This window comes from Melopsittacus undulatus, chromosome 7 (assembly GCF_012275295.1).
Source record: "Melopsittacus undulatus isolate bMelUnd1 chromosome 7, bMelUnd1.mat.Z, whole genome shotgun sequence".
In the NCBI taxonomy this organism is placed as follows: domain Eukaryota; kingdom Metazoa; phylum Chordata; class Aves; order Psittaciformes; family Psittaculidae; genus Melopsittacus; species Melopsittacus undulatus.
Genome location: NC_047533.1, coordinates 42095177 through 42108787, shown reverse-complemented (window position 1 = coordinate 42108787; position 13611 = coordinate 42095177).

The following is a 13611-nucleotide window of genomic DNA, read 5'->3' as shown; positions in this document are numbered from 1 at the left end:
TTTGTCTTATTTTTGCTTTCTTTCTGTCCAAGTAAAGTGTCTCTACTAAGGACTAAGGGGTTTTATTATTAAAAAAAAAAAAAAAAAAGGCAATACAAAGGTCTTAGAAAAAAATAATAAAAAACAAGTTGTATAACACTGAGAATTTTAGGCTACTCTAGTTAATGGAAATGAACACACAAATCTGCTATAGTCAATTGAAACTTACTGTAGAAAATTCCACAGATGCTCATACTTCATATATTTCCCCTGAATGGATGGACTACTCTACTATTAATAGCCAATGATTTTGAGGCCTCTGCATTTTTAAACAGGAAATTTGAAGACTATAGCTCTAAAATATTGAGGAAAATCATAGCTCCTCTCTGTTTTCCCCAGCCTCTCTCAAGGTTCTAGATAAGGACAAGAACCCTACTCCTTGAGATGACAAGCACCAAGGAGCACAAGAGCCATTGCTTATTGGAGATCTTTGCTTCCCACCCCAACCCCTGCCAGGTAGATCCTATCTTGTACATTGATGTGCTCCCCCTTCCCCCTCTCCCCCCATTTATTTTTTTTTTTCTTTGAATATCTCTAGGCATGGAGATTCCACAACCCCTCTTAATGATGTAACCAACCTCTGCTTAAAGATGTAAAGCTTGCTTTAGAGCAGAGACTAAGTTAAGCGCCAATCCAACTATGTAAAAAAATATCTACATCAGCCCATAATGTACAGGATGTTTACATTAAAATTTATCAGGAAACTGCTTTTCAGTCAAAGTCTTTATACAACTAATAATAGTAATACTTTGTCTAAGCAGGCTTTTTACACAAGTTCTGTGAAATGGTAGTTTGAGAAAAATCCTTCTCAAGAGAGGCTTTCTGTAATGAAAACTCAGACTAGGTTTGAGAGAGAGGAAAAGGTTATTTGTTTTTATAGCTGAGACTATAACTGTTTTATGTCTAATATCAGGCTTCATAAAACACTTCTGAATGTCAGCAGTATTTGAATTTCTTAAATGGGCATTAGTTCCATTTCTTGGATCTCTTCTTTCTTAGCTGCCAAGATTATAATGTTAGGTTTATGGAAGGGTTAGACAGTGACAGCATTCCCTCCTGTTCCTCCATACTCCAACCACTTTTTTCTCCTCCAGTGTTAGTTGCTCAGTACTTCCTTTTTGGGTATAAGTAATTATATTGAAAATTGCCCAGTCATTGCCCTTTTGCCACAGTGGACTTTGTCAACACCACCACATTTTTTCAGACATGAGAAAAAAAATACGTAAAAGAAAGGATAATTTCTTTTTATTTTTGTACTATATAGGTGATTCTGTCATTGCCTTAATATCTGCTAAGGAACCAAAAGATATCAGAGTATTTATGATACTCTCTTCCATAGGAATAGTATTTCACCATAGTCAGAGAAGTGTGACTCACTTGCAAAAAGAACGTAACATGCCTAAAATAAAATGGAATGCTATTCAAAATGCTCAAGTATCTTTTGAATTACAATTGAGAGCAATTTACATTTCAGCCCTAGCATTCTTCGTGTAAATTAGAAGCAAATTCTGTAATCTTTCGGTAAATAAAACTGAATGTTTTTCAGCAAAACCACATCTATATTTTTTTGTTAAAGGAAGGCTTTTTACCTTTAAATTGCTATTAAAATTGCAATCTCCCGTGTATCATTCATCTGCCTTCTTCTCAAAAACATCTGAATAAGGTCTCTATTTGTAATAATTGTGTCCTGTAGCTTGCTTTACTGGGAGTCTGATTATTCTGTCTAGAAGCATAAATCATTTTCATACTCTTTAAATATTGAGTTTGCACTATCATTTTAAAACCCCATACCTAATAATAATTGTAGAAACTAGAATAAACTATTAAATTTTATCTGCCTCTTCTGAAAGCTACTTTGGATAATGCTTACCCCATTATTTTATTTTCTTTTATTTGCTGAAATGCAGTGCTAACAACTTAGCATCAGCAAACATAACAATCAGGTTTTGATTTGTTAGGGTTCTTTTACCCTGTATCTGGTCAAAGTAATAAATATACTTTATTAGAAGACTGAAAAGTGAAAATTAATTAAACTGACATATGACCAGAACCTCATAACCTACCTCTGATCACCTAGTTTTGCCCAACTGATGTAGTAATTCCATTGAAACTAGTACTAAGACATCCACTGCAGTAGGAAAATTCTAAAGCTTGTAGTGAAATTCATAACTCTTTCTGACTGTAAATCTTGAGTAGGTGAGAGGATATAAAACACATTTATGACTAAAACTAGAGCCAGTCACAGGCCTATGAAAACCAGCGTCAGGTGTGAATGTCAAATACCCATATATCATTTTGAAATATCAAACACAAATGTGCAAATGTATATACTTCAGTGTCTTCATAACAGTGTTTCACACTTCCAGTAATATTTCATCTACAATCAGGATTGCAAATTTTTTTGCATTATAAGTTCAAAAATAGCAATATTTAAGCAAAGGACTGACTCAATTCCTGCTAGAAACAAACAAAAAACAAACAAAACCCCAACCAAACACACACACACAGAGGAAAAAAAAATTAAAAAAACAAAACAAAAAAAACCCAAATAAAAGCCTTGTAGCTATTTAGCTTGGTATGTCCTTAGCAAAATTTCAGACTTCAAAAATAGCAACACTATATGCAATATTTTTCTTAGTAGACATTACTAATTATCAGCACAAGCCAGACTGCTACTTCATTGTACTGAGAAAATGATTAAGCAGGCAAGATTGCAGCTGGTGACTGCTTCCAAAATTCCCTTTCACTCCTGCGCTCATGGGACTTCCATTGCTTCTGGAAATGAGGTTTGCACCATATTGCCTTGAAAGGGACGCACTTCCCTCAGACTAGCATGCATACATGTAAGTGTGCTCAGTGCTCTACCCTGACACAGCCGTCTCAGAAACAGTCTGCTCCTCCATCCACCTTTTTTGTCAGCCTATCATTCCCTGCTTGAGAACACACTGAGTAAGGCACCTGCACTTTCAATGGAGACATACCAGTTCTTTAACACAAAATGATGCCTGTGCATTGGCTTGTACCACTTCCAAATGACCAAAAGGTGAATGTGGAATATATACGAAGAGCTACGGTATAGCAAATTTGTAATTACAGCTTTACAGATTCTTGCGTATTAGCTTCTTATCCTAGTAATGTTTATAATATACACTCAGACCTTCAAACACAATTAGCAATTGTTTTAACATGTAGGTTTAACAATATATTGTGACTGTTCTGCCAGTCACAAAATGTTGTCAATGAAATAGAAAAATCTATTAGTTAAATATAGGTTTTGGTAGAGGCAGAGGGGTTGTTGTCTTCATTCTATATTGTTTGTTGTATTTTGGAATCGCTTTCCCTTCTCTCCTGTTCAATGGGCTTCTAGCACTACTTTACAAATTTCAAAATAATTTATGAATTAAAGAAGAGAGCAAGAGGTGATTGAACAGGGTAAGAAGTATAATTATGCTTCTTGGGCATTTTTAGCAGATGTTCAAACCCAACATGGACCAAAGGAGAGGAAAATCTAAAAAGGTGGTAAACATGTTATAGTTTCATGAGCACATATCAAGACCTCTTAAAACTGTTGTCATCTATATCTCTACCAGCTATGTTCCTTTCACTTTTTACCAATACATCTAGCAGTTTTCAGTGCTGCAAACAGAACAACTTCTCAAAATGCTGACTTCTTTTTTGTTCCCCAAACTAGTAACAATGCTAGTTTCAGTACTGGTACTCCTCTGCGGTGACAATTCACTGTTTCATAAAAGATTAAACTTTACACTTTTAGTGCACACTTTTACTGCAGCTATTAACATAATGCTTTGGAGTACTACATACACACTCCTCCCCATTTCAAGTGGACATTAAAATCCTGTTCTGGGGTGAGGAGTAGGAACCCAAAATTACATCAGCAGCACGACAGCATATGCATGCTTAGGTCACTGAAATATTACTCAGTGCCATAATGGTGTTAGAGGGTAGCCAAGAGTCCATGAGCAAATAGAGCACAGGTCAGAGCTGTCATGTCCTCTGAACTAAAACCATGTATGTCTAGATGACCTACACTGTGGTGATCAGGAATATGTGACTTTAAATGAAGATTTTATTGCCAAGATAATAACAGCAATGCTTAGCCTAAGGAAAATATGGAATTTAAATATCACTTTCTTATCTTTATTAAAAATAAGCATGTGAACAGTTTTAAACAGCAACTGTATAAATACAAGCATTTGCCAGATCTTTAGACTTTATTTCACTAAGAATTTCAATCCCTTTCCACACTATACATGGTTGTATCTCTTTCTGCAATTTGAAAGTTTTCCATAACTCCAAAAGCCTATGAAATAACAGAGGTGGACATTTTTTATTTATATATATATATTATATATATACGTATGTGTGTATATATGTATATAAAAAGAAACATTAAAAATGAAGTTTAAATCATTAACTGAAATTCTTATAAGAATACATAAACAGCTTGTTTTGTGAACGTTGTGTGTCAGTATATTCACTGTGCTCAGGTCAATTACTAAAATTTCATAGACTGTTAGGCTGACAGAGGTCAGGCAGATCTCAGTGTGTGAGGTGATTCCACAATTCTGGCTGCAATACATGATGGAACAAGTGAGGGTATAACTGAGGAGTCATTCAGTAACCTACTCAGTAAATCAGCCCACAATTCAGTTGAAATAATATGATGTGAACAAAAGCAAAAAAATTTAATGTGAATGCTTACTTTTTTATGTCATTATTCCCCAACCAACCTGCACTGGTAGTTGACTTCATAGAGCATATGGTGCCATTTTTTAGTGTGCCACTGAACATGCACAAGCTTTTTCTGAGTGACACAAGGAAAAAAGGAAAGTGAAAAATAATTAAAGTGATATAAAAAAAACATGGTAGCATTTTATTTTTGTTTTCTTCTGGGTTTAGAACAAAAAATTCAGTCTAGAATTGAGTCTACTAGCTAAGACACAAACCCAAAAAACAAATACATGTCATTACCCTATAGCCATGACCCCCTAAAATAGGACAGCATGAAGAGGGCACCATTTTAGATTCAGTTTAGAAATGTATTCCCCTTGTGAATCCGTTTTAAAGTTCTGGCACTGAGATTCTTCACAGGCATTCACCTCAACTGCACCGTCAGAAGTAAGAGGTGTAGAAATACACAGTTCAAGTCTTGTTACTTATTTGCCATTGTTATAAAAATTATAAATAAATAAGGCAGCTTAGCTAATGAACCTCGTGAAAGCGCCATCAATTTCAAACTCTCTTTCAGAAAATTTAGTACATATCTAGAAATATGACAGCTGCTTCTTCCTTTACTGAAATTGAGTGTCCAAAAATAATTACCTCTTAGAATGCACATGTAATTAGAACACACACTGCTCAATTTTAGTGTTTAAGATAATACTTAGCTTGAGTTAGGTATTAGCAGAGACAAGTGTGGTGCCTTACATAAATAGAGAAAATTCATAGCCAATTCATGTATCTGCTTAAAAGAATGTTGTAAAAAATAATATCATATGATAGGAATTCTTTTTTAGATTCAGCTGTTCATTAGAAAGTTAAAAAGGGGTTGATTACCCTAAGATGATGTAACTTTAAGATATTTGAGAAATGTATTCATAATAAAGACTGACACAGTATTTAAAAGATGACACAGAAGCTTGCTTTTGCTAGTCTTAAAATTCTATGGTATTTTGACATTTAAACTGGAAAAAGTCTGTATTTAAAAATTGGACCTCCCTGTGGCAATATATCTTACAATATATTGTGTTAATTAGAGATACATATTAGAGTTTAAACTAACCTTCTCATGAACAGTGCATGAAAGTTTAATTAAAGACCACTAAATTATTCATATTTAATGAAACTGCCAGGAATTCTGCAGAAAAGTTCAACAGCATTTATCATATTATTACACTAATGAACTCGTTCTTTCTAGTTAATGAATAGACATTCATAAGTATTCATAAAAATTATAAAAGGTTGATGTATCTTCAGCTGAAGAAAAAGCACACCTATGTATACTACCAGGGCTTAAGAAATTCTGAACTTTAAAACAAATATTTGTGAAAGCAACATAACAAGTTCTACACTTTTTGGTGGCAAACTGGTCAGATGTGGGAAAATAATTTAGACTATCAGAAGAAAACAGAAAGATACAATACGTTAAAAGATACTAACAGCAGGGGATACAGATGGACTAGAAAGAACCATTAAAAAGTAGGATAATAATGGAAAATTAAATTATCCTATAACTGATCAAAAAGACATGAATTATGAAAAGAATACAAAAAATACAAGCTGTCGGCCTTCATTGTTACAAATAAACTAAACAAAGTGAAAATAGTGACTATACTTCTTCTTTCAAATAATTTCTATTTGATGCAGCACCCAGCTTCCTAAATGTAATGGAAGTAAACAGAAAAACATCGCAGTAGTTCAAATAGGATTTTTTTTTAATGTGATAGGCATGTTGCAGCATTAGCAGGATTTATTCCTTCTTTGCCTTAAATAAATCTGATCTCTGAAAGATATGAAACACTTAAGGAAACAGTGTTAAAGTGCTTGTGAGCGCCACAGTAAGCTCTTTTAAGCCCCACAGAAATACTGTTCCTACTACACCTTCCCTGCACAAGGGATCCTCCCTAAGAAGCTCTCTTGCATACACCCAGAACTGCAGTTAAAAATGGCCAAACTAAAACCCACTGCCCCCTCCATCCTTTCCTCTTGCTACTCCCCTGCCATCACTGCAGTGCTAGGCTTGACAGTTATTGAAGACAAGCAAACAAGACATGGACAAAATCACAAGGAAACCTATTGGAGAAAGGGGAACCCTGCTCATATTTTCTTCACACAATTGTGTGATTATGATCTTTTGAGATGGTGAATAGCTTCTTTTTTTCTGCCAGATACCAAATGTTTAAATAAACCAAAATACCCAAGTATCTCATTGTCATTGAGACAAAACAGAAGCAAATTCTAAAGGACCTTAATATCCATAAAACAGAACTGGCATTTAAATTCCAGTATTTACCACAACACGTATCTTGTGCTAAGACATGGTTAAACTGAAATAGCGTATTAATACACGACAACTTTCCATCTTACAGTCTTCAAAAAAGCCTACTTTGGCTTCGTGCCAAGTTCTTATCTTTTCTTAAGTTTTCCATTTACCTGAAGATCCTGGAAGGCAGAGAGGGTTTTATTGAAGCACCAAACCACATTCAGAACTCACATGCTTTCCTAGACAAAAGCTGTTGCCACTACCCAAAACAACATACCTGATTCAGGGACAATTTTGGCCAGACTCCATATGGTCATTCCCTTTTGAAAACACTTTGTTCCTCAAACACAAAACATAAGAGGGCATGGCAGAAACTCCATTTTAGCTCCAATACAACCACTACGCAGACATTGCTTTAGCTAAATAAATAAATACATAAATTATTTTTTTGAAAAAGCTGTATCACAAAACCACCTCTTTGTTAGATGAATAGGGCCAGATCTAGTAGTCCAACACAGGTCTATGCCCAACCAGCTGCAAGACCTGTTCCTGATAGGCATACACACAAAAGGCGCATATTACATATACACAGAGGTTGCAACAGAGAATACTAGTAACACACCTTTGTATGTGTGAAGCATCTTAGCAAGTCTTACAAGCTGTTTCCAGTTTACACATGAAAGTCAATCCTTTCTGTCCCCTAAGACAAGGGGTCAAGTGAACTTCATTCTTTTTTTCAGACTGTCCATGAATTAAATTAACCAATATAAATTTTATTTGCAAGAACAGGGAAATAAAATTATATATTCTTTTCCCTGACTTTTTTGGCAAGATTTAATTATTTTAGTGATTAATGTTTTATTTAAGCTGTATACTTCCTACACTAGAAGTTCTCTTCCAACAACTCAGTTGAAGCATAAGTTCTGACTGAACATTTTATCCTAAAACATGCCAAAGTATGATGCAGTTTATCATCTCAGTTACAATTATATATTATTCAAGTCTCTGCAAGCGGGGATGCTTAACTCCATTTCTACCTCTCTTTGCCAAACCGTGTTATAGCTCAATGAAACTAAACAAAAGCAATAGGTTTTACACAAGATAGTGACCTGAATCTGAGCAACTAGAAAATCTCATTTGATATTCCTTGGTTTGGAAGGAGTGGTAGGATGACGGGACCATAAGACTCTCTTATCACCTATAACAATGTCATATAGTTCAGCCTTTATTTTCTACTTTAGAAACACCACAATTGATCATGTTTGCCCTTCCCATCACCACAATTTTTGGGTTCTGACTGCTAACTCCAGCTATCAGTAAAGATATGTAAAGCAATTTAAAAAAGGAATAACAACAAAAAACCAAAATTAAAGACCCAAGTCATTATTTTCTCTAAATGCCAGTGCTTCTGATTTTCTGCCACTGATTTTCCACAATCTGCTTTGTTTCAAAGCCAAAGTAACAGTTATTATAGAGAATGAATTTCGTATAAATAAAATACAGTTGCCAAGAATGTGGGATTTTGATAACACTTATTGAATGTATGGCCACTTAAGACAGCTTTTGTATGTGATTCCCCAGGATGTTAGAACAGCTTGATATCTGTGATCACCTAGTCTGATGTAAATATTTTTAAGCAAACATTTTTTAATGTTTTTTTAATCCTCAAGCTTGACTAAGAGCAAAAACAACACTTAAGAGAGTATCAAATAGAAGCTGAGAAGATAGATGAACATCAGTTTTTATGCAAGGAGGGACAGAAGAAATATTATCATTAGGCCACAATAAGACCTTAAATTAGAGAACACATGAACCTATAAGGCATGATGAAGAGAAAGGGTCTAACACTCACTTCTATCTGATTAGAGCATATATGCATTAAAGGTAGGCACAGTAACAGCTGGAAACCTTGTCCAAAATTTTTTCAGCTTTTTTGCTGTCATCTGATAAACATTTGGAATTTCAAACACATAACAGAAATAATAACATTCACATCTAAATAATTCCTCTAAACACTATTAATGAGATAAAGAGTCAGCCAGCCCTGTGCAGCTGTAAATAGGAGAAACCTAGAAAATTTAAAAAAATTGTCAAATTAAGTCTTCTCTAGCAAGTTTTTCCCCTGAAGCTTGGTCAATAAATAATTTTGTTAAAAGTTATAGTTATAGCACTTGAACTGGCAGATTATCCTCTTAGTGAAAAAACTCTTAAGAACAAAAAAACCTAAACAAACAGTTACAGTTTATATGACCAAGTCTATAAAGAAAGAGGCAGCTCTTACCAGGTAAGACATTATAAGCAGGCAAAATTTTAAAACTTAGCACTTATAAAACCATGAAGTTTTAATATTTACCTACAATTAGTAAGAATAAAGTACTTAGCTAGCAAATCTCAAAACAATATTTAATAATTAGCAATGAAAACAATATGCAAAAGCCACAAGTATTTAATCACAGGTTACTCCAGAACTGTGAACTTCTTCCAACAACAGCAATAACTTTGAAGTTTTGCTTTACATTTTTTTGAATGCTCAGATTGCATACTTTAAATTTCCCTACATATCTTCCTTTAGCAATAGAGTTTTAAGTCTTTGCAACATTTTGTCTAATTGCAGAAATCAAAGAGGTATTTCAACATTTATATTAGTTTCTTGAGCTCTGAACATTGAGAGAATTTTACTACTCAATAAATAAATCAATCCCCAGCACTCACTATTTCAAGTCTCTATATACTTACCAGCACTCAACAAAACAGCAACATCCTGCTATGTACTCAGAAACTGTACAGCTGTAAGAAACTCAAGGAAAAACACTTTTAAAGTCTTGATGATCCTTTGGAAAGACATCAAGGATGAAAACAAGCAAGCATTGTGCCCTGGGAGAAGATCTTGCCCTCTTGATTGGGTGAAGGTGAAAGGGAGTAGCAGCAGCAGGTGCCTCTAACACTAATTAGCAAGTTTGAGACCATCAGGGAATACTCCAGCACCTGTGTTAAATCTCTGGCCATGGGCAGCCTGTGCAGCTGCATCCATCCCATCCAGAAGAGCACAGGGTGCTGGTACTTCATGACCATCAGCTGCTAGTGGATGGTTTCCTGCCATTTAACCTACAAATCCTATGCAGACACAACTCAGGTGCCAGCATACAGGGGATACGGGCAGTACTGTAGTTGGAAAGGAGCACAGAATCTCATAATATTAGTTATTAATGTTTATCCCTGCAAGCCACCAAAAATACTGCAAACTGCTTCATATATTTAAATACAGAAAGGAAACCAGAAGTTCAACAGCAGCTGAATAAAATTGCCATACATTGGCTTCCATGTATGGTGCCTATCCTAGACTTTCTAAACAAAGAAAACAACAAAAGCAACTCATTATTTGTATTGCAAAACAACTTTGCTTATGTACTGGTGTTGCTGCCATACCTAGCAGACATGAATAACAAGTAGTTCTGAAAGCATTATACGTATATATATACATATATATATTCTATTTGTGTATATCCTAATGGCAAGCACAAGATGATCGCAGAAGCCATGGTGATACAAACACAAATCTCTGTCAGTTTCAGGGTTACAGGGAGAGAGCAAAGAGCAGGTATCCACAGTAAATGAAACACCCTACACACTGTAAGACCCTGACCAAGCATGGAATTTGCAGATTAATGAAGACAGAGCAATTAAACAGACTGTGTTAGAAAATACATACATATAAAAACACTGATGCACTTAAGAGAGAGGAGTAAGAAATCTGCCACATCATATACTTCAAGAGGTCCCTGTAACCACTTTCTCTGTTACCTAATCAGACTAACAGTCAATTGATGGCTCTGTAGGTAAGTGCATTTCTTTAGCCCACATCAACTGCCTGTAATTTTTGGGTTCATGACCCACTCTAGAGTGGGTAAAGTATTTTTCTCGTATTCCATGGGAATCACATCAAACTGCAAACCAGACAAGCCTAAATCTGTAGGGCTGTACTTCACTACCAGTTTTTCAATTTGATTTCCTTAGGAGTCCAGCCCATTTTTAAGTGTGCTAGATGCAACTACAGCTAATTTAGGGAAAGATGCAGCTGCTTCTGTGTTCATGACACTTTTTAACATTATAAAATTACACATGAATAATTTTAATTTGCAAAAAAGTCACTTATTTTTTGCAAGAGACCTTACATTCTCCTTCCATTGCATATATGGCTTTCATAGAATCATAGAATAGTTACGGTTGGAAAGGACCTTAAGATCATCTAGTTCCAACCCTCCTGCCATGGTCAGGGACATCTCACACTAAAGTATGCTATACAAGGCTTTGTTCAACCTGGCCTTGAACACTGCCATGGATGGAGCATTCACTACCTCCCTGGGCAACCCATTCCAGTGCCTCACCACCCTCACTGTAAAGAATTTCTTCCTTATATCCAATTTAAATCTCGGCTGTTTAAGTTTTAACCTGTTACCCCTTGTCCTATCACTACAGTCCCTAATGAACAGTCCCTCACCAGCATCCCTGTAGGCCCCCTTCAAATATTGGAAGGCTGCTATGAGGTCTCCATGCAGCCTTCTCTTCTCAAGGCTGAACAGCCCCAACATTCTCAGCCTGTCTTCATATGGGAGGTGCTCCAGTCCCCTGATCATCCTCGTGGCCCTCCTCTGGACTTGTTCTAACACTTCCATGTCCTTTTTATGTTGAGGACACCAGGACTACACACAATACTTCAAGTGAGGTCTCACGAGAGCAGAGGAGAGGGACAGGATCACCTCCTTGGACCTGCTGGTCATGCTCCTTTTGATGCAGCCCAGGATATGGTTGGCTTTCTGGGCTGTGAGCGCACACTGAAGCCAGCTCATGTTCATTTTCTCATCAACCAACACCCCCAAGTCCTTCTCTGCAGGGCTGATCTGAATCTCTTCTCTGCTCAACCTGTAGCTGTGCCTGGGATTGCTCCAACCCAGGTGTAGGACCTTGCACTTGGCATGGTTAAACTTCATAAGACTGGCATCAACCCACCTCACAAGAGTGTCAAGGTCCCTCTGGATGGCATTCCTTCCCTCCAGCGTATCAACCGAACCACACAGCTTGGTGTCATCGGCAAACTTGCTGAGGGTGCACTCAATCCCACTGTCCATGTCACTGACAAAGATGTTGAACAAGACCAGTCCCAACACCGATCCCTGAGGGACACTGCTCATTACTGGTCTCCAGCCAGACATTGAGCCATTGACCACAACTCTGTGTGCAGCCATCCAGCCAGTTCTTTATCCACCGAGTGGTCCACCTATCAAATTGATGTCTCTCCAATTTAGAGACAAGGATGTCACGTGGGACAGTGTCGAGCGCTTTGCACAAGTCCAAGCACCTTGTTGTTTTTCATGTGCCTTAGCATGCCTTCCAGGAGAATCTGCTCCAAGATTTTGCCAGGCACAGAGGTGAGACTGACTGGTCTGCAATTCCTTGGGTCATCCATTTTCCCCTTCTTGAAAATGGGGGTTATATTTCCCTTTTTCCAGTCTTTGGGAACTTCACCTGACTGCTATGATTTTTCAAATATGATGGGTAGTGTCTTAGCCACTTCTTTCAGCAGCTGGTTTTCATCACACCCCGCAGATGGATTTCATCAGGTCCCATGGACTTGTGCACATTTAGGTTTTTAAGATGGTCTCAAACCAGATCATCTCCTACAGTGGACCCAATGTCTTCATTCTCACAGTCCCTGCGTTTGCCTTCCAAGACGTGGGTGGTGCGGTCAGAGCCTTTGCCAGTGAAGAATGAGGCAAATAAGTCATTAAGAACCTCAGCCTTCTCCAAATCCTCATTCTACTTTTACATTATTAAGTTTAAACACATTTTCCTCTTCACTGTTTTTGTTGCAGTACTTATTTTTTTTGTCTATTTAACTCTGTTTAATTGTCTACCATAATATTTCTAATTCTATTTTACGAGAACGCTGCAATCAGAATGGTTGTGTTTTGTTTGGGATGTGATTCTCCAATGGCGTATCTCAGTAGCAAATGTTGAACAGCTGGAAACTACCTAATTAGAACAGGGAGAAAAAATGAAAAAGGATGCTTGGGATGAATTATAATCACATCCATCACACTCATTTTTTCTTATTTATGTAACGTACACCTGTGTCTAATTGGCAATGAAAATGACAGTAGGATGAAACACTAAGGTGGCCTTATACTTCTCTTTCCATGAGCTTTAAATAGATTTTGAATGTTTCTTTAATTATATAGGTAGATCTGTTTACTGAAGCATTCATGTTTAAACTTGTTCCATGCAAAGGGGCAAATTACATTTTTAATTATGTTTCTTTGGGAGACCAACATAATTAAGATGATTTGCTGTCTTCTATTCTCCACAGACCTTCTAGAGTCAATAAACTTGGCAACTCAATGCAAAACACCTTCAGTGGCATAAAGTTTTCATACAGCAAGTAAGTACACAGCTTTAAAAGTGTATCAGTGTGTTAGGGTTTACAAAGCCACCTGCATCAGTGACTCATCTACATCTTTAGGTAACAAAATGCTTTTATAGAGAGGGCCCTCAGAGCCTAAACCAAAGCACAG